Source organism: Oncorhynchus masou, unplaced genomic scaffold, assembly GCF_036934945.1.
Source record: "Oncorhynchus masou masou isolate Uvic2021 unplaced genomic scaffold, UVic_Omas_1.1 unplaced_scaffold_1769, whole genome shotgun sequence".
Classification (NCBI taxonomy): domain Eukaryota; kingdom Metazoa; phylum Chordata; class Actinopteri; order Salmoniformes; family Salmonidae; genus Oncorhynchus; species Oncorhynchus masou.
In genome coordinates, this window is record NW_027007867.1 from 1 (window position 1) to 26,506 (window position 26,506).

Sequence of the window (26,506 nt, forward strand, 5' to 3'; positions counted from 1 at the left end):
TGTCTGTTAGTCCGTCTGTCTATCTCTCTGTCTGTTAGTCGTCTGTCTATCTCTCTGTCTGTTAGTCCGTCTGTCTACCTCTCTGCCTGTTAGTCTGTCTGTCTACCTCTCTGTCTGTTAGTCTGTCTGTCTACCTCTCTGTCTTTTAGTCTGTCTGTCTATCTCTCTGTCTGTTAGTATGTCTGTCTACCTCTCTGCCTGTTAGTCTGTCTGTCTACCTCTATGTCTGTTAGTCTATCTCTCTGTCAGCTGGGGCCACAGTCACACTCCCTATCTCCTCTCCTTCCTCTGTCCTCTTCCCACTCCTGTCTCTCTCTCTCTTCTCTCTATGTCTCTCCGTCCCACAACACAAGCACAGTTCAGGCTTCTCTCTTCCCTTCCTGCAACATAATACCTTCACAAAAATCATTAAGAGGTTATTGATTATTCGGGATGGACAGAAAAGGAAGATAAATGAAAGTGCAGAAGCACATGGAGCTACAGGCCATAAGTACGGGTTGATAGTGTTTAGGATCAGGTCATCAGTAATGTGAGGCTATAGGCCTGTGTGTCTTTATCTTTATCTCTCCTCTCTCTGTGTGTCTCTGTGTGTCTCTCATCTCTCTGTGTCTCTGTGCCTCTCCTCTCTCTGTGTCTCTGTGTGTCTCTCCTCTCTGTGTGTCTTTGTGTGTCTCTGCTCTCTGTGTGTCTCTGCTCTCTGTGTGTCTCTGTGTGTCTCTCCTCTCTGTGTGTCTCTGTGTGTCTCTCCTCTCTGTGTGTCTCTGTGTGTCTCTGTGTGTCTCTCCTCTCTGTGTGTCTCTGTGTGTCTCTCCTCTCTCTCGGTGTCTCTGTGTGTCTTTCCTCTCTGTGTGTCTCTGTGTCTCTCCTCTCTATGTGTGTCTGTGTGTCTCTCCTCTCTGTGTGTCTCTGTGTGTCTCTGCTCTCTGTGTGTCTCTGTGTGTCTCTCCTCTCTGTGTGTCTCTGTGTGTCTCTGCTCTCTGTGTGTCTCTGTGTGTCTCTGCTCTCTGTGTGTCTCTGTGTGTCTCTCCTCTCTGTGTGTCTCTCCTCTCTGTGTGTCTCTCTGTGTCTCTCCTCTCTGTGTGTCTCTGTTTGTCTCTCCTCTCTGTGTGTCTCCTTGTTTGTCTCTCCTCTCTGTTTGTCTCTGTGTGTCTCTCCTCTCTGTGTGTCTCTGTGTGTCTCTCCTCTCTGTGTGTCTCTCCTCTCAATGTGTCTCTGTGTGTCTCTCCTCTCTCTCTGTGTCTCTGTGTGTCTCTCCTCTCTCTCGGTGTCTCTGTGTGTCTCTCCTCTCTCTGTGTCTCTGTGTCTCTCCTCTCTATGTGTATCTGTGTGACTCTCCTCTCTATGTGTATCTGTGTGACTCTCCTCTCTGTGTGTATCTGTGTGTCTTTCCTCTCTGTGTGTCTTTGTGTGTCTCTGCTCTCTGTGTGTCTCTCATCTCTGTGTGTCTCTGTGTGTCTCTGCTCTCTGTGTGTCTCTGTGTGTCTCGGCTCTCTGTGTGTCTCTGTGTGTCTCTCCTCTCTGTGTGTCTCTGTGTGTCTCTCCTCTCTCTGTGTCTCTGTGCGTCTCTCCTCTCTGTGTGTCTCTGTGTGTCTCTCCTCTCTGTGTGTCTCTCCTCTCTGTGTGTCTCTGTGTGTCTCTGCTCTCGGTGTGTCTCTGTGTTTCAGAAGTTTCAAAACAATAAAGACATTACAAATGTCATACTATATATATATATATATATATATATATATATATATATATATATATATATATATATATATATATATATATATATATATAGTGTTGTAACAATGTACAAATGCTTAAAGTACACAAAGGGAAATTAAATAAATAAATAAATAAGCATAAATATGGGTTGTATTTACAATGGTGTTTGTTCTTCACTGGTTGCCCTTTTCTTGCGGCAACAGGTCACAAATCTTGCTGCTCTGATGGCACACTGTGGAATTTCACCCAGTAGATATGGGAGTTTATCAAAATTTGATTTGTTTTTGAATTCTTTGTGGATCTGTGTAATCTGAGGGAAATATGTGTCTCTAATATGGTCATACATTGGGCAGGAGGTTAGGAAGTGCAGCTCAGTTTCCACCTCATTTTGTGGGCAGTGAGCACATAGCCTGTCTTCTCTTGAGAGCCATGTCTGCCTACGGAGGCCTTTCTCAATAGCAAGGCTATGCTCACTGAGTCTGTACATAGTCAAAGCTTTCCTTAAGTTTGGGTCAGTCACAGTGGCCAGGTATTCTGCCACTGTGTCCTCTCTGTCTCTCTCTCCTCAGGATGAAGTGGAGGAGCTGCGTGCAGAGATGGAGGAGGCCCGGGACAGTTACCTGGAGGAGGAGGTGTACCAGGTGCAGGAGTTACAGAGGGAGCTGGACCGGTCCAATAAGAAGTGCCGGATCCTACAGTACCGTCTCCAAGGCGGAGCAGAAGAGCCTCAGAGTGGCCCAGACTGGACATGTAGATGGAGAGCTGCTACGCAACCTGGAACAGGACATCAAGGTACGTGTTGTTGACGAGTGGTCCAACCTGGTCAGGACCTCAAGGTCTGTGTTGTTGACGAGTGGTCCAACCTGGTCAGGACCTCAAGGTCTGTGTTGTTGACGAGTGGTCCAACCTGGTCAGGACCTCAAGGTCCGTGTTGTTGACCAGTGGTCCAACCTGGAACAGGACATCAATGTCTGTGTTGTTGACGAGTGGTCCAACCTGGAACAGGACCTCAAGGTATGTGTTGTTGACGAGTGGTCCAACCTGGAACAGGACCTCAAGGTCTGTGTTGTTGACGAGTGGTCCAACCTGGAACAGGACCTCAAGGTCTGTGTTGTTGATGAGTGGTCCAACCTGGTCAGGACATCAAGGTCTGTGTTGTTGACGAGTGGTCCAACCTGGTTCATGTACTGTGTCCATCTGTGTGTTTCATGACCTCAATGTATTTAGGACTTATTATTGTCACGTGTGTCTCCATGTACCTGTGTCGCCGTGTACCTGTGTCTCCGTGTACCTGTGTCTCCATGTACCTGTGTCTCCATGTACCTGTGTCTCCATGTATCTGTGTCTCCGTGTACCTGTGTCTCCGTGTACCTGTGTCTCCGTGTACCTGTGTCTCCGTGTACCTGTGTCTCCGTGTACCTGTGTCTCCTTGTACCTGTGTCACCGTGTACCTGTGTCTCCATGTACCTGTGTCTCCATGAACCTGTGTCTCCATGTGATTGTGTCCCCGTGTACCTGTGTCTCCGTGTACCTGTGTCTCCATGTGATTGTGTCTCCATGTACCTGTGTCTCCATGTGATTGTGTCCCCATGTAACTGTGTCTCCGTGTACCTGTGTCTCCGTGTACCAGTGTCTCCGTGTACCAGTGTCTCCATGTACCTGTGTCTCCATGTACCTGTGTCTCCATGTGATTGTGTCTCCATGTACCTGTGTCTCCATGTGATTGTGTCCCCATGTAACTGTGTCTCCGTGTACCTGTGTCTCCATGTGATTGTGTCTCCATGTAACTGTGTCTCCATGTGATTGTGTCTCCGTGTAACTGTGTCTCCGTGTACCTGTGTCTCCATGTGATTGTGTCCCCATGTAACTGTGTCTCCGTGTACCTGTGTCTCCATGTAACTGTGTCTCCATGTGATTGTGTCTCCATGTAACTGTGTCTCCGTGTACCTGTGTCTCCATGTGATTGTGTCCCCATGTAACTGTGTCTCCGTGTACCTGTGTCTCCATGTGATTGTGTCCCCGTGTACCTGTGTCACCGTGTACCAGTGTCTCCGTGTACCTGTGTCTCCATGTAACTGTGTCTCCATGTGATTGTGTCCCCATGTACCTGTGTCTCCATGTACCTGTGTCTCCATGTAACTGTGTCTCCGTGTGATTGTGTCTCCGTGTACCTGTGTCTCCATGTACCTGTGTCGCCGTGTACCTGTGTCTCCGTGTACCTGTGTCGCCGTGTACCTGTGTCGCCGTGTACCTGTGTCTCCATGTACCTGTGTCACCGTGTACCTGTGTCTCCGTGTACCTGTGTCTCCGTGTACCTGTGTCGCCGTGTACCTGTGTCTCCGTGTACCTGTGTCTCCGTGTACCTGTGTCTCCGTGTACCTGTGTCTCCATGTACCTGTGTCTCCGTGTACCTGTGTCTCCGTGTACCTGTGTCTCCATGTACCTGTGTCTCCGTGTACCTGTGTCTCCATGTACCTGTGTCTCCGTGTACCTGTGTCTCCATGTACCTGTGTCTCCATGTACCTGTGTCTCCATGTACCTGTGTCTCCATGTACCTGTGTCTCCGTGTACCTGTGTCTCCGTGTACCTGTGTCTCCGTGTACCTGTGTCCCCATGTACCTGTGTCTCCATGTACCTGTGTCTCCATGTACCTGTGTCGCCGTGTACCTGTGTCTCCGTGTACCTGTGTCTCCATGTACCTGTGTCTCCATGTACCTGTGTCGCCGTGTACCTGTGTCTCCGTGTACCTGTGTCTCCATGTGATTGTGTCTCCGTGTACCTGTGTCTCCATGTACCTGTGTCTCCGTGTACCTGTTTCTCTGTGTACCTGTGTCTCCGTGTACCTGTGTCTCCGTGTACCTGTGTCTCCATGTGATTGTGTCTCCATGTACCTGTGTCTCCGTGTACCTGTGTCTCCGTGTACCTGTGTCGCCGTGTACCTGTGTCTCCGTGTACCTGTGTCTCCATGTACCTGTGTCTCCATGTACCTGTGTCTCCATGTGATTGTGTCTCCGTGTACCTGTGTCTCCATGTACCTGTGTCACCGTGTACCTGTGTCTCCATGTGATTGTGTCTCCGTGTACCTGTGTCTCCATGTACCTGTGTCGCCGTGTACCTGTGTCTCCGTGTACCTGTGTCGCCGTGTACCTGTGTCTCCATGTACCTGTGTCTCCGTGTACCTGTGTCTCCATGTACCTGTGTCTCCATGTACCTGTGTCTCCATGTACCTGTGTCTCCATGTGATTGTGTCTCCATGTACCTGTGTCTCCGTGTACCTGTGTCTCCGTGTACCTGTGTCGCCGTGTACCTGTGTCTCCGTGTACCTGTGTCTCCATGTACCTGTGTCTCCATGTACCTGTGTCTCCATGTGATTGTGTCTCCGTGTACCTGTGTCTCCATGTACCTGTGTCACCGTGTACCTGTGTCTCCATGTGATTGTGTCTCCGTGTACCTGTGTCTCCATGTACCTGTGTCGCCGTGTACCTGTGTCTCCGTGTACCTGTGTCGCCGTGTACCTGTGTCTCCATGTACCTGTGTCTCCATGTACCTGTGTCTCCATGTACCTGTGTTTCCATGTACCTGTGTCGCCGTGTACCTGTGTCTCCATGTACCTGTGTCTCCATGTACCTGTGTCTCCGTGTACCTGTGTCTCCATGTACCTGTGTCTCCATGTACCTGTGTCGCCATGTACCTGTGTCTCCGTGTACCTGTGTCTCCATGTGATTGTGTCTCCGTGTACCTGTGTCTCCATGTACCTGTGTCACCGTGTACCTGTTTCTCTGTGTACCTGTGTCTCCGTGTACCTGTGTCTCCGTGTACCTGTGTCTCCATGTGATTGTGTCTCCGTGTACCTGTGTCTCCATGTACCTGTGTCGCCGTGTACCTGTGTCGCCGTGTACCTGTGTCTCCGTGTACCTGTGTCTCCATGTACCTGTGTCTCCGTGTACCTGTGTCTCCGTGTACCTGTGTCCCCATGTACCTGTGTCTCCGTGTACCTGTTTCTCTGTGTACCTGTGTCTCTGTGTACCTGTGTCTCCGTGTACCTGTGTCTCCGTGTACCTTTGTCTCCATGTACCTGTGTCTCCATGTACCTGTGTCTCCATGTACCTGTGTCTCCATGTACCTGTGTCTCCATGTACCTTTGTCTCCATGTACCTGTGTCCCCATGTACCTGTGCCCCTGTGTAATTGTGTCCCCATGTGACTGTGTCCCTGTGCAGGTGGCCAAAGATGTGTCAGTGCGTTTGCACAACGAGCTGGAGAACGTAGAAGACAAGAGGACCAGGGCTGAAGATGAGAATGAGCTGCTGAGACAGAGGATCATCGAGGTGGAGATCTCTAACCAGGCTCTGCACAATGAACTGGACAGATCCAAAGAGGTAGGGGAGGGGGAGGAGGGGAGGGGGAGGAGGAGAAAGGGGAGGAGGAGGAGGAAGAGGAGGGTGGAGGGGAGGAGGAGGAGGAGGAGGAGGAGTTGGAGATATCTGAACAGGCTTTACTAGGGATCAGGGATCATCAACTAGATTCAGCCACGGGCCGATTTTTTTTTCTTGAACGGATGGTTGGGGGACCGGAACGTAATTACAAATAATATGTCGACTGCAAATTGACCGCAAGAAGCCCAAACAGATATAATATTTGACTACAACATAATCATTTAAAATCTTGCTTATATTTGTATGCGATCACATACAGTGCATTTCGGAAAGGATTCAGACCCCTTGCCTTTTTCCACATTCTGTTACGTTACAGCCTTATTCTAAACTGAATAAAACATTCTCATCAATCTACACACAATACCCCGCAATGACATCACAATGGCATCACAATACCCCACAATGACATCACAATACCCCACAATGACATCACAATACCCCACAATGACAACACAATACCCCACAATGACATCACAATACCCCACAATGACTAAGCAAAAACAGTTTAAAAAAATCACATTTACATAGAGTACCAGTTAAAAGTTTGGACACACCTAACCATTCAAGGGTTTTTCTTTATTTTTTACTATTTTCTACATTGTAGACTAATAGTGAGACATCAAAACTATGAATTAACACATATGGAATTATGTAGTAACCAAAAAAGTGTTAAACAAATCCAAATATATTTTATAGCCACCCTTTTGCCTTGATGACAGCTTTGCACACCTGATCTCAGCTTTGACGCGACATGCTTGGCACACCTGTATTTGGGAGTTTCTCTCATTCTTCTCCACAGATCCTCCCAAGCGCAGTCAGATTGGATGGGGAGCATCACTGCACAGCTATTTTCAGGTCTCTCCAGAGATGTTCAAGTCCGGGTTCAAGTCCGGGCTCTGGCTGGTCCCAAATCCACTCCTACGTTGTATTGGCTGTGTGCTTAGGGTCGTTGTCCTGTTAAAGGCTTCACCTGTCCCTCGATCCTGACTAGTCTCCCAATCCCTGCTGCTGAAAAACATCCCCACAGCATGATGCTGCCACCACCATACTTCATCATAGACATGACGCTTGGCATTCAGGCCAAAGAGTTCTCCCATCTCCACAGAGGAACTCTGGAGCTCTGTCAGAGTGACCATCGGGTTTTTGGTCACTTCCCTGACCAAGGCCCTTTTCCCCTGAATGCTCAGTTTGGCCAGGCGGCCGGCTTGGTGGTTCTAAACTTCTACCATTTAAGAATGATGGAGGCCACTGTGTTCTTGGGGACCTTCTATGCTGCAGAAATGTTTTGGTACTCTTCCCCAGATCTGTGCCTCGACTCAATCCTGTCTCGGAGCTCTACGGACAATTCCTTTGACCTCATGACTAGGTTTTTGCTCTGACACTGTCAACTGTGGGACCTTATATAGACAGGTGTGTGCCTGGCCTAATACAACCTGGCCTGTTAAAACTACACCCTGGCCTAATAAAACTACACCCTGGCCTAATAAAACTACACCCTGGCCTAATAAAACTACACCCTGGCTAAATGAAACTACACCCTGGCTAAATAAAACTACACCCTGGCCAAATAAAACTACACCCTGGCCAAATAAAACTACACCCTGGCCAAATAAAACTACACCCTGGCCAAATAAAACTACACCCTGACCTAATAAAACTACACCCTGGCCAAATAAAACTACACCCTGGCCAAATAAAACTACACCCTGGCCTAATAAAACTACACCCTGGCCAAATAAAACTACACCCTGGCTAAATAAAACTACACCCTGGCCTAATAAAACTACACCCTGGGCCAAATTCGTCCCTCAGGCCGACAGTTGGCGAACCCTGCTCAACACAATGAACTGGACAAAGAGGTAGGGTGAAGATGATGGTGGTGGTGATGAAGATGAGGAGGAAGAGGAGGATCATAATAAGGTAGAAGTTAAAACGGTCACACAGATTCTGTTCAGTGAAAAGGTCTGATTGGTCAGCGTCCGTGGCCTGTTAGCTCAGAGGTGATGCATTCTGGGTATAATGAGATGAGAAGCAGCTATTCTGGGTGGTGTGTGTTTCAGCGTACAGCATGCTGTTGTCTGTGCATTAGGTGTGTGTTTGAAGGTCTGCCTGCTGTGTGTATGTCAGTGTCAGCTTTAAAAGGCTAATGGACAATGACAGAGTGATGGGTACAAATCTGTCTGGGAGCAGAGAGAGAGAGACATAAGGCTGCTGCTAAAGGGGCAGGGCAGGCAATATGGTCGAGCCACACTCTGTATGGAGCTTCAATGGGAATCTATACAGATAGCTACCCTGTTTGAGTTCTCTCAGCTGTGCTTGTCATATTAGTTGATCCATGTCAGGTTCCTAAGCCCCGAGTACAGAACGTCTCTACCTTTTGTTTGTTTGTATGAACTTACCATTTATTGACACTATTTGACATTGTTGACCTACTGATAACATTTGGTGTTAATGTTGACAGGCAAAGTTCTCCACAAAAAAAAATCCATAACACTTAAATAATAATAATGGTAATTTAGGCTTCATTAAAGAAGCCGCAACAACATTGTGACCCACTACCTCAATCATTTTTTTATGTAGCAAATTTGTATTTTATTTTTATTATTATTATTATTATTTGTTACATCGGATACAAGTAGAGACTCGAAAATGGTATATAATCGACTGCAGCTGAGGAACAATGAGAAAGTCATTTCTTCTTTGGAAGTTGCTAAACTTGTATCCCCACTTTTGAGAAAATGGCCCTTGAATGTTTTAGTACGCCTACTGGAGAGCTTAGCTGTGTTCGAATACCCGTACTAACATTCTGTATACCACATACTTAATGAGTATGTACTACATTTAGTTAATTTTAGTGTACTGTAAACAAACTGTATCCTTTCAGTTGAGTGTACTAGCGCTTTGCCTGTCTTCCGGAAATTGATGCTGTTGCTATGCAACGTCTTGCTAGCTTGGTAGCATAGAAATTGCTAACTAGACATTTTACGACTTCGGTTGCATTTGTAAATTCCATCTGGAGTGCGCTCTGGGCGTTCGTTAAAAAAATGCACTTCTGAGCATTCAGACCGCACAGTGGACGCTCTGGCCGAGGAGTGGGTTGATCCGAGTGTTCTGACCTCAGTCAGAACACGGCAGTCAAGCACCCAAGCTAACTGTCTAACGCTGGCTAGCTTGCTAGCTACTTCCAGACATAAATGAGAGAACACTTCATTCTGACCATTTTACTCACCTTAGCAGAGCTGGTTAGGCTGTTTTCATGTTATCCATTGCGTTGGTGACTGTAACTGTGCTGCTGGCAACAATTTAATTACGCATTTTTTTGCCAACGTTTACTGACACCGGGCCGTATTCAACGGGTGTTGAGCGTTTTGTAAATTCATCAGTTATTCTGCGCTCTGGCGCACAGACGAGAAATCAGAGTAGATAGCCAGAGTGAATTAACAATGACCATTGAGAACGCACGACGACGATACCACTTAGCTAAGTTAAGAATGACATATAGTTAATATACTGGCAAGTTCCATGTATTAGTAGCTAGCTAACATACCGGTACATACTGCTGTAATGCTATGTGGTCCATAAGGATAGAGTAGCTAACATACTGCTGTAATGCTATGTGGTCCATAAGGATAGAGTAGCTAACATACTGCTGTAATGCTATGTGGTCCATAAGGATAGAGTAGCTAACATACTGCTGTAATGCTATGTGGTCCATAAGGATAGAGTAGCTAACATACTGGTACATACTGCTGTAATGCTATGTGGTCCATAAGGATAGAGTAGCTAACATACTGGTACATACTGCTGTAATGCTATGTGGTCCATAAGGATAGAGTAGCTAACATACTGCTGTAATGATATGCGGTCCATAAGGATAGAGTAGCTAACATACTGGTACATACTGCTGTAATGCTATGTGGTCCATAAGGATAGAGTAGCTAACATACTGGTACATACTGCTGTAATGCTATGTGGTCCATAAGGATAGAGTAGCTAACATACTGGTACATACTGCTGTAATGCTATGTGGTCCATAAGGATAGAGTAGCTAACATACTGGTACATACTGCTGTAAGTCGCTCTGGATAAGAGCGTCTGCTAAATGACTTAAATGTAATGTAATGTAATGCTATGTGGTCCATAAGGATAGAGTAGCTAACATACTGCTGTAATGCTATGTGGTCCATAAGGATAGAGTAGCTAACATACTGGTACATACTGCTGTAATGCTATGTGGTCCATAAGGATAGAGTAGCTAACATACTGCTGTAATGCTATGTGGTCCATAAGGATACAGTAGCTAACATACTGGTGCATACTAGTTCTATATACTGGTTCTATATACGGGTTCTATATACTGGTTCTATATTCTAGTTCATACTATATACTAGTTCTATATACTGGTTTATTATACTGGTTCTATATACTAGTTCATACTATATACTAGTTCATACTATATACTGGTTCTATATACTAGTTCATACTATATACTAGTTTTATATACTAGTTCTATATACTAGTTCATACTATATACTAGTTCTATATACTAGTTCATACTATATACTAGTTCTATATACTAGTTCATACTATATACTAGTTCTATATACTAGTTCATACTATTTACTGGTTCTCTATACTAGTCCTATATACAAGTTCATACTATATACTAGTTCATACTATATACTAGTTCATACTATATACTAGTTCTATATACTAGTTCTATATACTAGTTCTATATACTAGTTCTCTATACTAGTTCTCTATACTAGTTCTCTATACTAGTTCTATATACTAGTTCTGTATACTAATTCATACTATATACTAGTTCATACTATATACTAGTTCTATATACTAGTTCTCTATACTAGTTCTATATACTAGTTCTGTACACCAGTTCTATATACTAGTTCTATATACTAGTTCTATATACTAGTTCTTTATACTAGTTCTATATACTAGTTCTATATACTAGTTCTATATACTAGTTTTTGTATACTAGTTCATACTATATACTAGTTCATACTCTATACTAGTTCATACTATATACTAGTCACTAATAGTACAGTTTAGTGCAGATAGTGTGAGCATTCGAACACAGATCTTGTCTTTTGTCTGCACCCATTCAGCATCGTTCACACTCTCTTAAGCCTTAGCCCCACCCATTCAGCATCGTTCACACTCTCTTAAGCCTTAGCCCCACCCATTCAGCATCGTTCACACCCTCTTAAGCCTTAGCCCCACCCATTCAGCATCGTTCACACCCTCTTAAGCCTTAGCCCCACCCATTCAGCATCGTTCACACTCTCTTAAGCCTTAGCCCCACCCATTCAGCATCGTTCACACCCTCTTAAGCCTTAGCCCCACCCATTCAGCATCGTTCACACCCTCTTAAGCCTTAGCCCCACCCATTCAGCATTGTTCACATCCTCTTAAGCCTTAGCCCCACCCATTCAGCATCGTTCACACCCTCTTAAGCCTTAGCCCCACCCATTCAGCATCGTTCACACCCTCTTAAGCCTTAGCCCCACCCATTCAGCATCGTTCACACCCTCTTAAGCCTTAGCCCCACCCATTCAGCATCGTTCACATCCTCTTAAGCCTTAGCCCCACCCATGCAGCATCGTTCACACCCTCTTAAGTCTTAGCCCCACCCATTCAGCATTGTTCACACCCTCTTAAGCCTTAACCCCACCCATTCAGCATCGTTCACACCCTCTTAAGCCTTAACCCCACCCATTCAGCATCGTTCACACCCTCTTAAGCCTTAGCCCCACCCATCTCATTAAGGATCCACATGTGAGGAAGACCCAGGACCTTCAACACCGATCCAGGTTTCTGGCATTGGGTCTGACATTAAGCTTTAAAATGCTTTGGTATTCTCCTTATTTGATGATGTCATGGCACTCAGTGCCAGAGGCAGCAAAGCAACCCCAAAACATCACTGAACCCTGCTCCATGTTTGACTGTAGGGAAGGTGTCCTGTTCTTTGAAAGCTTATATTTTGTTTTCTGTAAACACAGAGATGGTGTGTGCTTTACCAAAAAAAAACAACTCTTATTTGGTGTCATCTGTCCACAGGACATTCTCCCTGATGGATTCTTGGCATGTTCAGGTGTGTTCTGCAAGGAACACAACACATGAATAATGACTGTAAGCTAGCTAGTTACCTTGCTAATACACTTTGTTTACTTATTGGGAAATAATTGCTATCTAGCTAGCTACACTGGATGCAGCCATTGTTGCTGCAGCCAGCAAGCTAACTAGCTAACCAAAACGTGGCTAACTACCAAATGGAAATAATTAAGCTATTTCTGTACATTACCATATGTCACGTTCTGACCTTAGTTCTGTTATTATATCTTTGTTTTAGTATGGTCAGGGTGTGAGTTGGGTGGGTTGTCTATGTTAGTTTTTCTATGATTTGCTATTTCTGTGTTTGGCCTGATATGGTTCTCAATCAAAGGCAGCTGTCAATCGTTGTTATTTCCATGTTTAATAAATATGCACACGTGCCACGCTGCACCTTGGTCCTCACCTTCATCCACCGACGACGGCCGTTACACCATATATAGCTAGTTAGACCCTTTCTGACAATTGTACTGTGAACAACACAAGGTTAGCTAGCTGGATATCTAGCTAGGAAAGCTAGTTCTAGTTTTGCTTAGCTACAGTAGCCAAGACAATTTTATGATCATGATCATCTCCTGGCCAAATTTAGTTTGCTTTGAAAAGATACACAAATATTATTACTATCAATGAAGATCCCTGTAAACATTTCAAATGATGTAAAGTTTTTTTATTACAGTCTTCTCATTCGGATAAAATCCGACCGACCACCGACTGTCACAAGCGGAAAAAAATGAAAACTACTTTGAAATCAGGCCACCAGGTTATTATTTCCTGACTGAAATATCTGGATCAAATGGAAAACGTGAAATAGATTTATGATTGTGTTCTCGACAGTACAATATCGAACATGTGAGTGCAGAAATTGTGCACCAATATCAGATAACTTTGAACCTTTTCAAACAACGACATTTTCACAATGCCTTCAAATGAATTCATTTTCGAACATTCCAAAGGAACATGTTGACAGGAAGCCACGCCTCCTTTCGTGTTAAATCACGGATACAACATCTACCCTGACCAAAATATTATTGCTATTTATTATTCTATTTTATATGCTATTATTATCATTTAATGATGTATTTAGCTGTTGTAATAAAGAAAGGTTTGGAAAAACAGGGTAACCTTTGCCGGTCACCTTTTTAAAGAAGTTAAGAACTTATCCGGATCCTAAGCACCTGATATCTGACCTCAGTACACCACACCTCCACCTTGTCGTTTGCTGATGCAGCAACTATCAGGTGTAGACTAAATATTTATTTGACATTGTTTGACTTTGTTGACTTTTCCAGAGCTCTCTGGCCCCTAGTGGGGTTAATCAAAGCCAGGGTTCCCCAAATGGCAGCTAACCAGGGTTCCCCAAATGGCCCACCTGTTGGTTTTATTTGGCACCCCAAGTGTTCTGATCCAAAAAAATAAAAAATAAAATGGTGTTGGACATAGAAGACTGTAAAAAATAAAAACACCAGGAAATCATCTCCAGGTGATTTTAATTGAACAAATCTGTTCCCAAGTATGCATACACATAATAGACACGTGATCGTATATACAAATGTAGCAAGATTTAAAAATATTTTTTTTTTTGTCAAACATTATATCTGTTTCGTATTCTTGCGGGTCAATTTGCAAATGATTTGTAATTACGTTCCGGTCCCCCAACCATCCGCTCAAGAAACAATCGTCCCGCGGCCGAATCTAGTTGATGACCTCTGATCCCTAGGCTGTAGACCGAGTTGATGACCTCTGATCCCTAGGCTGTAATACAGAGAGAGGAGGTCTGTGATGGTTATGGTCTTTTGGATGACTGTTTTGGATGATAATTGGCCAGCCAAATGACCGCAGCCACCGTAATAGCCGTTTTGAATAGAACAGATATATTTATTATTATTTTAATAGTTTTGTTTTGGTGCATATTTTCTGCTCTGCTCTTGACTCCTGATAAATAGAATGGCTGTCCCCTTTTCAACTCAGTGATGGCATAATTAGTCACATCAATTAGCATAATTGAAATGAATATTCTACATTACCATGGAAATTATTGCATCACAATACCAGGAAGCTATTACGAGTGTACCCCTGAGTTTACCACTGAAATTGCCAGGGTTAGAAGGTCCCAAGCCTGTTCTATTCCTATGTGTGCTGCTGTTGCATTGTGGGTGGCATTGCCTAGGCAACCGAAGACTCGTTTGCTTGTTTCAGCAAGGAGCAACAAAGTATCATCACGTTGTTAAGAGTCCATGTTACGGCAGAAATGAAAACAACCGCACGAATGCCCGGCCGTCCCGTCTAAAGTCAAATATTCGTTGCACAGAAGCAAAACTAACAAAAATGTGTTTATATACAGTACCAGTCAAAGGTTTGGACACACCTGCTCACTTTAAAAAAAAACTATTTTCTACAATCTTGGCATTCTCTCAACCAGCTTCACCTGGAATGCTTTTCCAACTGAGGATGGGATGAGACAAACAGATAGGAGGTGTAGAGTGAGGATGGGATGAGGGAGACAGATAGGAGGTGTAGAGTGAGGATGGGATGAGACAGACAGATAGGAGGTGTAGAGTGAGGATGGGATGAGGGAGACAGATAGGAGGTGTAGAGTGAGGATGGGATGAGACAGACAGATAGGAGGTGTAGAGATGATGGGATGAGGGAGACAGATAGGAGGTGTAGAGTGAGGATGGGATGAGGGAGACAGATAGGAGGTGTAAAGATGATGGGATGAGACAGACAGATACAGGGGAGGTGTAGAGATGATGGGATGAGACAGACAGATAGGAGGTGTAGAGTGAGGATGGGATGAGGGAGACAGATAGGAGGTGTAGAGTGAGGATGGGATGAGGGAGACAGAGAGGAGGTGTAGAGATGATGGGATGAGACAGACAGATAGGAGGTATAGAGTGAGGATGGGATGAGACAGACAGATAGGTGTAGAGATGATGGGATGAGCCAGACAGATACAGGGGGAGGTGTAGAGTGAGGATGGGATGAGGGAGACAGATAGGAGGTGTAGAGATGATGGGATGAGACAGACAGATAGGAGGTGTAGAGATGATGGGATGAGACAGACAGATACAGGGGGAGGTGTAGAGTGAGGATGGGATGAGACAGACAGATAGGAGGTGTAGAGTGAGGGATGGGATGAGACAGACAGATATGAGGTGTAGAGTGAGGATGGGATGAGGGAGACAGATAGGAGGTGTAGAGATGATGGGATGAGACAGACAGATAGGAGGTGTAGAGATGATGGGATGAGACAGACAGATAGGAGGTGTAGAGATGATGGGATGAGACAGACAGATAGGAGGTGTAGAGATGATGGGATGAGACAGACAGATAGGAGGTGTAGAGATGATGGGATGAGGGAGACAGATACAGGGGGAGGTGTAGAGTGAGGATGGGATGAGCCAGACAGATACAGGGGGAGGTGTAGAGTGAGGATGGGATGAGACAGACAGATACAGGGGGAGGTGTAGAGTGAGGATGGGATGAGGGAGACAGATACAGGGGGAGGTGTAGAGTGAGGATGGGATGAGCCAGACAGATACAGGGGGAGGTGTAGAGTGAGGATGGGATGAGGGAGACAGATACAGGGGGAGGTGTAGAGTGAGGATGGGATGAGACAGACAGATACAGGGGGAGGTGTAGAGTGAGGATGGGATGAGGGAGACAGATACAGGGGGAGGTGTAGAGTGAGGATGGGATGAGGGAGACAGATACAGGGGGAGGTGTAGAGTGAGGATGGGATGAGGGAGACAGATACAGGGGGAGGTGTAGAGTGAGGATGGGATGAGGGAGACAGATACAGGGGGAGGTATAGAGTGAGGATGGGATGAGACAGACAGATAGGAGGTGTAGAGATGATGGGATGAGACAGACAGATACAGGGGGAGGTGTAGAGTGAGGATGGGATGAGGGAGACAGATACAGGGGGAGGTGTAGAGTGAGGATGGGATGAGACAGACAGATACAGGGGGAGGTGTAGAGTGAGGATGGGATGAGGGAGACAGATACAGGGGGAGGTGTAGAGTGAGGATGGGATGAGACAGACAGATACAGGGGGAGGTGTAGAGTGAGGATGGGATGAGGGAGACAGATACAGGGGGAGGTGTAGAGTGAGGATGGGATGAGGGAGACAGATACAGGGGGAGGTGTAGAGTGAGGATGGGATGAGGGAGACAGATACAGGGGGAGGTATAGAGTGAGGATGGGATGAGACAGACAGATAGGAGGTGTAGAGATGATGGGATGAGACAGACAGATACAGGGGGAGGTGTAGAGTGAGGATGGGATGAGGGAGACAGATACAGGGGGAGGTATAGAGTGAGGATGGGATGAGACAGACAGATAGGAGGTGTAGAGATGATGGGATGAGGGAGACAGATAGGAGGTGTAGAGTGAGGATGGGATGAGGGAGACAGATACAGGGGGAGGTGTAGAGTGAGGATGGGATGAGGGAGACAGATACAGGGGGAGGTGTAGAGTGAGGATGGGATGAGACAGACAGATACAGGGGGAGGTGTAGAGTGAGGATGGGATGAGGGAGACAGATACAGGGGGAGGTGTAGAGTGAGGATGGGATGAGGGAGACAGATACAGGGGGAGGTGTAGAGTGAGGATGGGATGAGACAGACAGATACAGGGGGAGGTGTAGAGTGAGGATGGGATGAGGGAGACAGATACAGGGGGAGGTGTAGAGTGAGGATGGGATGAGACAGACAGATACAGGGGGAGGTGTAGAGTGAGGATGGGATGAGGGAGACAGATACAGGGGGAGGTGTAGAGTGAGGATGGGATGAGGGAGACAGATACAGGGGGAGGTGTAGAGTGAGGATGGGATGAGGGAGACAGATACAGGGGGAGGTGTAGAGTGAGGATGGGATGAGCCAGACAGATACAGGGGGAGGTGTAGAGTGAGGATGGGATGAGGGAGACAGATACATTATGTGTGAAGCTGCTCTCCTTCCCTCGTCTCTAACTGATTACAGTTTCTCTCCACTCCCCTGAGGTTTGCCCCAGATGAACACTGGCTGGCTGGGAGCCTGGCAGCTTCTAGAGCTAGCTGGAGCTGGGTCTAGCTGCCTCTAGTGACTCCTTTCCTCTGCTCCTCTCCTTATCTCCTAACCTTGTCCTTTCCTCTACTCCTCTCCTTATTTCCTACGCTTGACTCCTTTCCTCTGCTCCTCTTCTTATCTCCTAACCTTGTCCTTTCCTCTACTCCTCTCTTTATCTCCTGCTCTTGACTCCTTTCTTCTGGTCCTCTCCTTATCTCCTAACCTTGACTCCTTTCCTCTGCTGATACAACAGGCCAGCTGCTCTGTCTACATGGTCAGACAGGATACAACAGGCCAGCTGCTCTGTCTACATGGTCAGACAGGATACAACAGGCCAGCTGCTCTGTCTACATGGTCAGACAGGATACAACAGGCCAGCTGCTCTGTCTACATGGTCAGACAGGATACAACAGGCCAGCTGCTCTGTCTACATGGTCAGACAGGATACAACAGGCCAGCTGCTCTGTCTACATGGTCAGACAGGATACAACAGGCCAGCTGCTCTGTCTACATGGTCAGATAGGATACAACAGGCCAGCTGCTCTGTCTACATGGTCAGACAGGATACAACAGGCCAGCTGCTCTGTCCACATGGTTAGACAGGATACAACAGGCCAGCTGCTCTGTCCACATGGTTAGACAGGATACAGAAGACCACACACACAGTATAGAGAGTGAGAGATCATTAGAGGGGTTTCATTCCTTTGGCATCTTCAAAGAAAAGCACAGCTGATGGGAATAACCAAGCCGCTGTAAAGAAATGTCATTGCATTTTGTTTAAAGGCCCAATGCAGCCATTTTTATATCATTAATTTCTGGGTAACAGTTAAGTAGTTGATTACTGTAATATATTTCCATTACAATAATCAAAAATTATTTTAAGCAAAAAACTATTTCTCAAGCAAAAATCTAGCTAGGACTGTCTGGGAGTGGGGAGGGGAGAACTAGCTGTTATTGGCAGAGAGGTTTGGAACTCTCTTTGTTATTGGCAGAGAGGTTTGGAACGCTCTTTGTTATTGGCAGAGAGGTTTGGAACGCTCTTTGTTATTGGCAGAGAGGTTTGGAACTCTCTTTGTTATTGGCAGAAGTTTGGAACTTTTTTATTGGCAGAGAGGTTTGGAACTCTCTTTGTTATTGGCAGAGAGGTTTGGAACTCTCTTTGTTATTGGCAGAGAGGTTTGGAACTCTCTTTGTTATTGGCAGAGAGGTTTGGAACTCTCTTTGTTATTGGCAGAGAGGTTTGGAACTCTCTTTTTTATTGGCAGAGAGGTTTGGAACTCTCTTTGTTATTAGAGGGACTGATAAGATGTGTCCTGCTGCAGAGAGGGACTGATAAGATGTGTCCTGCCCTGTCCTGCTGCAGAGAGGGACTGATATGATGTGTCCTGCTGCAGAGAGGGACTGTGTCCTGCCCTGTCCTGCTGCAGAGAGGGACTGATAAGATGTGTCCTGCTGCAGAGAGGGACTGATATGATGTGTCCTGCTGCAGAGAGGGACTGATAAGATGTGTCCTGCTGCAGAGAGGGACTGATAAGCTGTGTCCTGCTGCAGAGAGGGACTGATAAGATGTGTCCTGCTGCAGAGAGGGACTGATAAGATGTGTCCTGCTGCAGAGAGGGACTGATAAGCTGTGTCCTGCTGCAGAGAGGGACTGATAAGCTGTGTCCTGCTGTAGAGAGGGACTGATAAGATGTGTCCTGCTGCAGAGAGGGACTGATAAGATGTGTCCTGCCCTGTCCTGCTGCAGAGAGGGACTGATAAGATGTGTCCTGCTGCAGAGAGGGACTGATAAGCTGTGTCCTGCTGCAGAGAGGGACTGATAAGATGTGTCCTGCTGCAGAGAGGGACTGATAAGCTGTGTCCTGCTGCAGAGAGGGACTGATAAGATGTGTCCTGCTGCAGAGAGGGACTGATAAGCTGTGTCCTGCTGCAGAGAGGGACTGATAAGATGTGTCCTGCCCTGTCCTGCTGCAGAGAGGGACTGATAAGATGTGTCCTGCTGCAGAGAGGGACTGATAAGATGTGTCCTGCTGCAGAGAGGGACTGATAAGCTGTGTCCTGCTGCAGAGAGGGACTGATAAGATGTGTCCTGCTGCAGAGAGGGACTGATAAGATGTGTCCTGCTGCAGAGAGGGACTGATAAGCTGTGTCCTGCTGCAGAGAGGGACTGATAAGATGTGTCCTGCTGCAGAGAGGGACTGATAAGCTGTGTCCTGCTGCAGAGAGGGACTGATAAGATGTGTCCTGCTGCAGAGAGGGACTGATAAGCTGTGTCCTGCTGCAGAGAGGGACTGATAAGATGTGTCCTGCTGCAGAGAGGGACTGATAAGATGTGTCCTGCTGCAGAGAGGGACTGATAAGATGTGTCCTGCCCTGTCCTGCTGCAGAGAGGGACTGATAAGATGTGTCCTGCTGCAGAGAGGGACTGATAAGATGTGTCCTGCTGCAGAGAGGGACTGATAAGATGTGTCCTGCTGCAGAGAGGGACTGATAAGATGTGTCCTGCCCTGTCCTGCTGCAGAGAGGGACTGATAAGCTGTGTCCTGCTGCAGAGAGGGACTGATAAGATGTGTCCTGCTGCAGAGAGGGACTGATAAGATGTGTCCTGCCCTGTCCTGCTGCAGAGAGGGACTGATAAGCTGTGTCCTGCTGCAGAGAGGGACTGATAAGATGTGTCCTGCTGCAGAGAGGGACTGATAAGATGTGTCCTGCTGCAGAGAGGGACTGATAAGATGTGTCCTGCTCTGTCCTGCTGTAGAGAGGGACTGATAAGCTGTGTCCTGCTGCAGAGAGGGACTGATAAGATGTGTCCTGCTGCAGAGAGGGACTGATAAGATGTGTCCTGCTCTGTCCTGCTGTAGAGAGGGACTGATAAGCTGTGTCCTGCTGCAGAGAGGGACTGATAAGATGTGTCCTGCCCTGTCCTGCTGCAGAGAGGGACTGATAAGATGTGTCCTGCCCTGTCCTGCTGCAGAGAGGGACTGTGTCCCAAATCCCACCTTATTCCCTGTAAACAGATGGAGGATCTTTATTTGAGCCAGTTTGCTTCACCAGTGTAGCCTGGTGGTTAGAGTGTAGAGGCGGCAGGGTAGCCTAGTGGTTAGAGCGTAGAGGCGGCAGGGCAGCCTAGTGGTTAGAGCGTTGGACTAGTAACCGAAAGGTTGCAAGTTCAAACCCCCGAGCTGACAAGGTCGTTCTGTCGTTCTGCCCCTGAACAGGCACTTAACCCACTGTTCTTAGGCCGTCATTGAAAATAAGAATTTGTTGTCTAACTGACCTGCCTAGTTAAATAAAGGTAAAAAAAATGAATATGGTGCCATTTGGGATGCAGAGAGTGTCCTGGCTTTTATCGTAGCATAACAGAGTGGGTTTTAGTCTGTCCTGAACCCTGCAGAGATTACGTAGTCGCTGTCCTGAACCCTGCAGAGATTACGTAGTCGCTGTCCTGAACCCTGCAGAGATTACGTAGTCGCTGTCCTGAACCCTGCAGAGATTACGTAGTCGCTGTCCTGAACCCTGCAGAGATTAGATAGTCTCTCTCTCTTCTCTCTCTTTCTTCTCTCGCTCTTCTCTCCTCTCTCTCTTTCTTCTCTCTCCTCTCTTTCTTCTCTCTCTTCTCTTTCTTCTCTCTCTCTTCTCTCTCTCTTCTCTTATTCTTCTCTCTCCCTCTCTCTCTCTGTCTCTCTCTCTTTCTCACACACACACGATGGTGAGAAGATGGGGAGGCTCTGAGCAGATGCCATCCTTCTGTCCTCTGCTGCTGGAAGGATATGAAGGAATATCATTGACTTAGAAACAAGAGAGAGAGAGAGAGAGACTATCTATATTCCTCTCCCTCTCTCCCTCTCTTATCTCTTATCCCTTCTCTTTCTTCTCTCTCTCTCTTCCCTCCTTCTTCTCTCCCTCTCTTTTCTCCTTCTCTCTCTTCTCTCCTCTCTCTGACTCCACCACTGGAAGAAAGGAGAGGAGAGGAGAGGAGCATATGGAGTCAATCTGCTATGGTTCAGAGCAGATCTGCTGTAGTGGCAGTATCAAACTGCTCAGCAGTCACGACTAGTCTCTCCATCTTTCTATGTAAACATCTGTAAGTCCTTTTACTCAGAATACGTCATGGTCAAAAGTGTGACTAACCGTGATGTACAGCCTCAATATACCTACAGCATGAACATCAGGAAATAGTGAATTGTTGTCGTGCAGTGAGACAGGGCAGGTAGAGGGGGTAGTTAGAGGGGGTAGTTAGAGGGGGTAGTTAGAGGGGGTAGTTAGAGGGGGTAGTTAGATGGGGTAGTTAGAGAGGGTAGTTAGAGGGGGTAGTTAGAGGGGGTAGTTAGAGAGGGTAGTTAGAGGGGGTAGTTAGAGAGGGCAGTTAGAGGGGGTAGTTAGAGGGGTAGTTAGAGGGGGTAGTTAGAGGGGGTAGTTAGAGGGGGTAGTTAGAGGGGGCAGGTAGAGGGGGTAGTTAGAGGGGGTAGTTAGATGGGGCAGGTAGAGGGGGCAGTGAGACGGGGCAGTGAGACGGGGCAGTTAGAGGGGGTAGTTAGAGGGGTAGTTAGAGGGGCGGGTAGAGGGGGCGGTTAGAGGGGGCAGTTAGAGGGGGCGGTTAGAGGGGGCGGGTAGAGGGGTGTTTAGAGAGGGTAGTTAGAGGGGGCAGTTAGAGGGGGTAGTTAGAGAGGGTAGTTAGAGTGGGTAGTTAGAGGGGGTAGTTAGAGGGGGTAGTTAGAGGGGTAGTTAGAGGGGGTAGTTAGATGGGGCAGGTAGAGGGGGCAGTGAGACGGGGCAGTTAGAGGGGGTAGTTAGAGGGGGTAGTTAGAGAGGGTAGTTAGAGGGGGTAGTTAGAGGGGTGGTTAGAGGGGGCGGGTAGAGGGGTGTTTAGAGAGGGTAGTTAGAGGGGGCAGTTAGAGGGGGTAGTTAGAGAGGGTAGTTAGAGTGGGTAGTTAGAGGGGGTAGTTAGAGAGGGTAGTTAGAGGGGGTAGTTAGAGGGGGTAGTTAGAGGGGGCGGGTAGAGGGGTGGTTAGGGGGTAGTTAGAGGGGGCAGGTAGAGGGGGTGGTTAGAGGGGGTAGTTAGAGAGGGTAGTTAGAGAGGGTAGTTAGAGGGGGCAGGTAGAGGGGGCAGGTAGAGGGGGTAGTTAGAGGGGGTAGTTAGAGGGGGTAGTTAGAAAGGGGTAGTTAGAGGGGGTAGGTAGAGGGGGCAGTTAGAGGGGATATAGAGGGGGCAGGTAGAGGGGCAGGTAGAGGGAGCAGGTAGAGGGGGCAGTTAGAGGGGGCAGTTAGAGGGGGCAGGTAGAGGGGATATAGAGGGTGCAGGTAGAGGGGGCAGTTAGAGGGGGCAGTTAGAGGGGGCAGGTAGAGGGGGCAGTTAGAGGGGTTAGGTAGAGAGGGTAGGTAGAGGGGGCTGGTAGAGAGGGCATCTTTTTGGGGGGTTGTGTCCTTTGAAGTTCAAAGCACTTGAAAAACATAATCAATTTCCATATTTATTTAATATTATATTTAATTAATTCTAAGTGTACAGCCGTTATTGGAGATGAATTCTCCCCTTGCGACCGGGGGCTACGTGGAGGAGGAAAGGTTATTTGAGGGAGGAAGTTGGGCCTACGTGGAGGAGTCCTGGTTATTTGAGGGACGAAGTTGGGCCTACGTGGAGGAGTCCTGGTTAGATGGGGGAGGAAGTTGGGCCTACGTGGAGGAGTCCTGGTTAGATGGGGGAGGAAGTTGGGCCTACGTGGAGGAGTCCTGGTTAGATGGGGGAGGAAGTTGGGCCTACGTGGAGGAGTCCTGGTTATTTGAGGGACGAAGTTGGGCCTACGTGGAGGAGTCCTGGTTAGATGAGGGAGGAAGTTGGGCCTACGTGGAGGAGTCCTGGTTAGATGAGGGAGGAAGTTGGGCCTACGTGGAGGAGTCCTGGTTAGATGAGGGAGGAAGTTGGGCCTACGTGGAGGAGTCCTGGTTAGATGAGGGAGGAAGTTGGGCCTACGTGGAGGAGTCCTGGTTAGATGAGGGAGGAAGTTGGGCCTACGTGGAGGAGTCCTGGTTAGATGAGGGAGGAAGTTGGGCCTACGTGGAGGAGTCCTGGTTAGATGGGGGAGGAAGTTGGGCCTACGTGGAGGAGTCCTGGTTAGATGAGGGAGGAAGTTGGGCCTACGTGGAGGAGTCCTGGTTATTTGAGGGAGGAAGTTGGGCCTACGTGGAGGAGTCTTGGTTATTTGAGGGACGGTTGGGCCTACGTGGAGGAGTCCTGGTTATTTGAGGGACGAAGTTGGGCCTACGTGGAGGAGTCCTGGTTAGATGAGGGAGGAAGTTGGGCCTACGTGGAGGAGTCCTGGTTATTTGAGGGACGAAGTTGGGCCTACGTGGAGGAGTCCTGGTTAGATGAGGGAGGAAGTTGGGCCTACGTGGAGGAGTCCTGGTTATTTGAGGGAGGAAGTTGGGCCCACGTGGAGGAGTCCTGGTTAGATGGGGGAGGAAGTTGGGCCTACGTGGAGGAGTCCTGGTTAGATGAGGGAGGAAGTTAGGCCTACGTGGAGGAGTCCTGGTTAGATGAGGGAGGAAGTTGGGCCTACGTGGAGGAGTCCTGGTTAGATGGGGGAGGAAGTTGGGCCTACGTGGAGGAGTCCTGGTTAGATGTGGGAGGAAGTTGGGCCTACGTGGAGGAGTCCTGGTTATTTGAGGGAGGAAGTTGGGCCTACGTGGAGGAGTCCTGGTTAGATGAGGGAGGAAGTTGGGCCTACGTGGAGGAGTCCTGGTTAGATGAGGGAGGAAGTTGGGCCTACGTGGAGGAGTCCTGGTTAGATGAGGGAGGAAGTTGGGCCTACGTGGAGGAGTCCTGGTTAGATGGGGAGGAAGTTGGGCCTACGTGGAGGAGTCCTGGTTAGATGGGGAGGAAGTTGGGCCTACGTGGAGGAGTCCTGGTTATTTGAGGGAGGAAGTTGGGCCTACGTGGAGGAGTCCTGGTTAGATGAGGGAGGAAGTTGGGCCTACGTGGAGGAGTCCTGGTTAGATGAGGGAGGAAGTTGGGCCTACGTGGAGGAGTCCTGGTTAGATGTGGGAGGAAGTTGGGCCTACGTGGAGGAGTCCTGGTTAGATGAGGGAGGAAGTTGGGCCTACGTGGAGGAGTCCTGGTTAGATGAGGGAGGAAGTTGGGCCTACGTGGAGGAGTCCTGGTTAGATGGGGGAGCGGTATAGTTTTTTCACCACACTCGCTCGCACTCACGTGATATCTTGAATTTACTGCACACAATAGCCTTCATTTATTGCACTTTATAAGGTATTAGATTTAGAGGAATTATAGGGAACGTTTTTGTTTCCCCATCTTTTATATTAGAAAGTCCGTAAATTTTATGTGCTTGAACGAAGAAGCATCCCTTTTGTTTGTAAACTTGCCACACTGCCATCATCTCTACGTACTCTCCGTGTCAGAAAAAACCCCACTCTCACCAGGGCAGTGGTCATAGTTATTGGATGGAATAGAGAAAATATGCCACTTCAGGGAGACGTCCTTACCTTATGCCCTAATATGATGATATGTGCCCAACCCTACCTACCATAGACACTCACCCACTAATGAGACGTCCTTACCTTATGCCCTAATATGATGATATGTGCCCAACCCTACCTACCATAGACACTCACCCACAAATGAGATGTCCTTACCTGTTAGATCAGCTTGCTGCAAGTAGCTTTCGTAGCCAAGACAGAAAGATAAACGCCGCCCCCTCAAGAGTCTGAACCAGCCCTGTAGGGTTGGTCCAACAAAGCCAAAGGTTGGGGAGCATTATATACAAGGAATTTGCCTTTCCTTGTCCCTAGCCGATGGGAATTCCGGTGGAGTGCCCCCACCCAGGCAGTGGCAGTGCTGGCAACACTCGCTGCAGTAACCCATGGGGAGGGGGGGTCACACTCGGACAATCAGAGAGGGGGCAGATTACTGAGACCCTGGTGGCACAGCATAATCATAATGGTCTGACTGCACTGGGGAAGTAGGGTCTCCACGGGGGACCAGCGTGTGTAGGGTCTCCACGGGGGGACCAGCGTGTGTAGGGTCTCCACGGGGACCAGCGTGTGTAGGGTCTCCACGGGAGACCAGCGTGTGTAGGGTCTCCACGGGGACCAGCGTGTGTAGGGTCTCCACGGGGGATCAGCGTGTGTAGGGTCTCCACGGGGGACCAGCGTGTGTAGGGTCTCAACGGGGGACCAGCGTGTGTAGGGTCTCCACAGGGGACAAGCGTGTGTAGGGTCTCCACGGGGACCAGCGTGTGTAGGGTCTCCACGGGGACCAGCGTGTGTAGGGTCTCCACGGGGTACCAGCTTGTGTAGGGTCTCCACGGGGGACCAGCTTGTGTAGGGTCTCCACGGGGGACCAGCGTGTGTAGGGTCTCCACGGGGGACCAGCGTGTGTAGGGTCTCCACGGGGGACCAGCGTGTGTAGGGTCTCCACGGGGGGACCAGCGTGTGTAGGGTCTCCACGGGGGGACCAGCGTGTGTAGGGTCTCCACGGGGGACCAGCGTGTAGGGTCTCCACGGGAGACCAGCGTGTGTAGGGTCTCCACGGGGGACCAGCGTGTGTAGGGTCTCCACGGGGGACCAGCGTGTGTAGGGTCTCCACGGGGGACCAGCGTGTGTAGGGTCTCAACGGGGGACCAGCGTGTGTAGGGTCTCCACAGGGGACAAGCGTGTGTAGGGTCTCCACGGGGGACCAGCGTGTGTAGGGTCTCCACGGGGGGACCAGCGTGTGTAGGGTCTCCACGGGGTACCAGCTTGTGTAGGGTCTCCACGGGGACCAGCTTGTGTAGGGTCTCCACGGGGGACCAGCGTGTGTAGGGTCTCCACGGGGGACCAGCGTGTGTAGGGTCTCCACGGGGGACCAGCGTGTGTAGGGTCTCCACGGGGGACCAGCGTGTGTAGGGTCTCCACGGGGACCAGCGTGTGTAGGGTCTCCACGGGGGACCAGCGTGTGTAGGGTCTCCACGGGGGACCAGCGTGTGTAGGGTCTCCACGGGGGACCAGCGTGTGTAGGGTCTCCACGGGGGACCAGCGTGTGTAGGGTCTCCACGGGGGACCAGCGTGTGTAGGGTCTCCACGGGGGACCAGCGTGTGTAGGGTCTCCACGGGGGGACCAGCGTGTGAAGGGCCTCACGGGGGACCAGCGTGTGTAGGGTCTCCACGGGGGACCAGCGTGTGTAGGGTCTCCACGGGG

The 26,506-nt window shown here is 48.4% G+C and overlaps 1 pseudogene; it reads left to right on the plus strand.

Moving 5' to 3' along the window:
- The first annotated feature begins 2,279 nt into the window (after positions 1–2,279).
- LOC135532214 (microtubule cross-linking factor 1-like) overlaps positions 2,280–26,506 on the plus strand; it is a 110,962-nt pseudogene continuing 86,735 nt past the window's right edge.